This window comes from Corvus brachyrhynchos, unplaced genomic scaffold (genome assembly GCF_000691975.1).
Source record: "Corvus brachyrhynchos isolate BGI_N302 unplaced genomic scaffold, ASM69197v1 scaffold312, whole genome shotgun sequence".
NCBI classification, from domain to species: Eukaryota; Metazoa; Chordata; class Aves; order Passeriformes; family Corvidae; genus Corvus; species Corvus brachyrhynchos.
This window is the reverse complement of record NW_008236640.1, coordinates 493,561-497,540: the sequence shown is the minus strand read 5'-3', so window position 1 is coordinate 497,540 and position 3,980 is coordinate 493,561. Positions and strand designations below refer to the sequence as shown.

At 43.6% G+C, this 3,980-nt stretch overlaps 1 protein-coding gene across 7 annotated transcripts in view; it reads left to right on the top strand.

Annotated features, from left to right (window-relative positions):
• The first annotated feature begins 1,646 nt into the window (after window positions 1-1,646).
• The window catches only part of SLC8A1 (solute carrier family 8 member A1), a 138,519-nt gene continuing 136,185 nt past the window's right edge, over window positions 1,647-3,980 (top strand). For 4 of the 7 annotated variants that reach the window (XM_008644365.2, XM_008644361.2, XM_008644363.2 and 1 more), the window contains exon 1: window positions 1,647-1,750. The gene's annotated coding sequence lies outside the window, so the exon portion shown is untranslated. The remainder of the gene's footprint in view (window positions 1,751-3,980) is intronic. The other 3 variants (XM_008644356.2, XM_008644355.2, XM_017726711.1) reach the window with 1 other exon arrangement.

Below are 3,980 nucleotides of genomic sequence, written 5' to 3'. Positions count from 1 at the left end.
ATATTCCTGTTCAAGCACCTTCCTAGGATGAGCTTGGCTCCTGCTCTTGAAAGGCTGGAGAAACTTCAGGACAGATTTCCAGGAGGAATTTTTCTCATGCCATTCCTCTCCACCACCCCAAACAACAGGGGGTTGTACACTGTACAACCCTTTGGCCGGTATAATGAAAACTGGAGGGTCCCCTTCATAAATACCCATCTTTTCCAAGACACTCCTTTTCCTGCCTGTTGCATGCTTCCATGGGCCTTCAGCTTGCTCTGGGATGCGCTCTCAGGGAGGCTGTTGGTTCTGGATGCTGGGGAGATGCTGGAAATCTCCCCAGACCCCCATTTATACACACACTCCCACACGTATCCCCTCCGATTTCTGAGACAGCAAACAGCAGGAGTCAAATAGGCCACTTGAAGCAGCATTTCTACCCAGGCAATTTGTGACATAGAAAATGTAGTTTATCATTAATTGTAAAGGTGGAGCTGGTGAGCTCTTTTAAAAACTTTTCTTGTGCCTAGTGTTCAACAGATGTCTAGGAAAAATCTCAAACAGTCAAGGTCAATGACTTGGTGTGTGGGAATCTACAAGGAATTTCCATCTCCTGCAATGAATCAAAGCCACCACGTTTGAGGATGCCATTTTCCATGCAAGTGGCCTGAACAGGGAGACCTACCTTCAGCCTCAGAAATATGCCTTTCACTGGTTTTCTTTCATCCAGAGAACCCAGTATGAAGCAATTGATTAGCTCACTAATATCTCTTTTATTCCCAGCTGCCACTACAACAAACAGTAATAAAGACATCGGTTTAGTGCTCCCCTTTCACTGGAGCCCTTAACATTTCCATTTGCACAGCAAAGATTACAAAGGGCAGAGTTAAGGGCAATTATATGACTTCTTCCCTGACCTGTGCCACGAGGCTCCCTCCCGTTTGTGTTCTTCATCAGCCCTTTCTGAAACTGAAACCTAGGAAGTAGGAAAGTACCTAGAAAGATAGCAAAAAGAGCGAGGAGTGATTTACTCATCAATACATCTGCAGGAGGCTTCCAAACTGCAGCTTCCCTCTTCATTGTTTCAGGCATGTCCCACGGTGGCTACTGTAATATCAGAGGAATGCTTACTCCTGCTACTGCTGCTAATCTGGGAGCTGTCATGTGGCTCAGCTGTATTCTCTCTCTCCAAAAATTTGACTTTTAACCTTCCTTTGCTACAGACATGATGTATATTGCTTTGACATGATTCCAAGTCACAAACATGCAAAACTCTGACCTATAAGCAAAGCAAATAGAAAAAAAAAATATTTATGAGAATAAAATTATGTGAGCCTGCGGGAAGGGGAGAAGGAAAATCTGCCTGTGTCATTTGCCTCCCCCTAGGAATTACTTTGGGAAAAATAGCAAAATGTTAATCTGGGGAGAAGGAGGAAAAGAAAAAGGTGTCCTGAGGTGCAAATTAAAAAAAATAAAAGGAGACAGCAGAAAATGTAATTATTTATTCGTGCTCATTTACGTGTCAGATGAAGCTGAAAGCTGCCAGATAGCTTCTTTTCGACAGCTTGGAGTTACTGTTGGGAACAGATCCATGTATGGAAGCAAAAGCAGAAAAGCATAGATAAGCTGAGATCCAGCTATGCAAACCATCCTTAGAGACACTTAAAGGACAAGCACCCCAGCTCCTTTCTTTCTGGTAAATATAGGGACACTATCATATGAGGGCTTTTTTCCATTCTGCATCACCCACAACTGCTGAGCCTCGGCTGGGGTAAGTGAAAAGCAACTCAGGCATTTCTTGGGAACACCTGGGGATTCGGTTGGACTGACATCCTGGGAAAAGCCGTAAATCTGGGGCAATGGGATGGCTCCAACAGCTGGATAATGGTTAAGCTCCCTGAGTAGGAAACATGACATATAACAGCTTTGCCGCTGGAGGGACAGGAACTTTCCAAGTGTCTGAAGGAGGCAAGAGAAAAATGTTGGAAAACAAGCGTTTTATCACTCAAGAACTGGATTTACAGACTGAGTGATGATAGAGCTTCAGTGGGCAGGGAGGATCAGTGGTGGTTGCCAGTGTCAGAGTCTCTCTGTGTTTCTATTTAGAAAAATTCATTTAAAAAGTCGAGGGCTTTTTCTTCCCTGCTCTGCGCTACTTTCGTTTTGAGAAACATGTTTCACTTGGGTTGAGCTGACTGGACATTAGGAAGAGCTCGTTGTAAATGACTGTTGTTTTTCTTGGCACTTGAAGGCAGTTTCCCAATGTTTCTCTGTAGATTTGAGGTTGATTACATCCTGTGCAAGGATTTTTGGTACAGTTTTAACAGTGTTGTGAAAGTCAGCTCCAGCAAAAACAGCTGTGTGCTATTGTGAATATTTCCAAAGCACTGAAGTAATACATCTCCTCCAAACCAGCACAGAAATGTGTCAGCTCTGGGAATTGGGCACTGTCAAAGAAACAGAGTATAGCCTTGGCAGAGAGGCTTTCTTCACCAAGTGCTTTGTTAAAAAGAATGAGAAAAAAGCTTTTAATAGCCTTGGCTTAAAATCTTGTTGGTATATGGTGGTACAGTTAAACATGAGGTTTTTCTTTAAATGCTAGTGAATGTCTTTAGGGTAACAGTTCATGTGTTTTCAGCTGTTAAAATGTTGTATTCATAGTCCCACTGCAAAGTTCTAGGTAAAGCTTTGGCATTTTTCAGGTGGTTAATAGACTGGAAAAAAAAATCAGAGCAGGTGAAGTGAAATTATACAGAAAGAACTGGATGTAATATCAATTGTAGATTTCCAGGGATATGAAGGATAATCGTCAAGGGAAATCATAAACATTTCCATTCATGAATGAAAATGCTTTCCCTTGTCCTTACACAAGAAGAACATAATGGAAGTGTTTGCATGTAACCCCATAGCAGAGTCTGCAGTTGAGAGGGCCCATGCCCTCATTTTCCCTTATTCAGCCAGCATTTCCACAGATTTTCCCACTTTCCTCAGTTTTCACACTCACTGAAATACACAACTTCTCTTTGTCTGGTTTCCTTTGTCTGTGCCAGGCAAACTTTGATTCTTTTGAGAGGTACCTTTTAAATACATGCCACCTGTCTGTAGAAATGCTAGCACAGAAATCAATCTTTAAATAATTGGGGTCAACAGATAGCTTTTAAATTGGTAGTGAGTCATTGACAAATAAACCTTTTAGCTGTTAATGCTATGAAATAACATTTCTGCATTTCACTCTTACTCAGATTGCTTCTATTTTCTACTGGGTATGGTCCTGGTTCATAGGTTGCTGTGAACCTGATGATTTATAAAAGTTCTTCCTCAGTTTTTCCTCTTTCCTCCCCATCCAGACTGTGAGCTTTCCTTTCCCCAGGAGAGACAAAGGCCAGCTGATATGTGTGGTCCCTGAGCAAGGCGTTACCCAACAGCTGTGCTGGGCAGGCCAGGAAGAGGATGGCAGGATGGAGCTGGAAAAGCTGGGATTTATTGAATTTGCTGTTTCCATTTGGTCCAGGGCCTGGGGCAGTGAGGCCTGGTAGACAAAGGCCTGGTGGCATGAATCATCTCTTGGTTCCTAGCCCCAAGGCTGCCTGTCCTTTGTGCACCCCTCCTCCTCTCCCTCTATCAGGAGCATTTTCAGGCAGGCTGTGTTATCAGTAATATTAATTACTATTATCAGTGTGCTGGCTATTATTAATATTTACTATTGATTACTCGTGGCTATCACCGGGATTTGTTCGGTCCCTCGTGCCGAGCTGATGGGATGTCATTCAGAGACCCCAGCCATTAATATAAGGAGCCACATAAAGCATCAGTGATAGTATCACTAACATCTTTTATAAGTGACTAGTCATGATGAGTGCTGCAGTCTCCGAGCATCCGCCGTGAGGTCCTCCCACGCTCCATTCTCTGCCAGAGTGCAGGCAGGAGAGGGGGAAGGGGGAGCTCTGCTCTTTCTCACCATCAGCCTCAGCAAGGCTGCCGAGCTCAGTCGGGGAAGCACA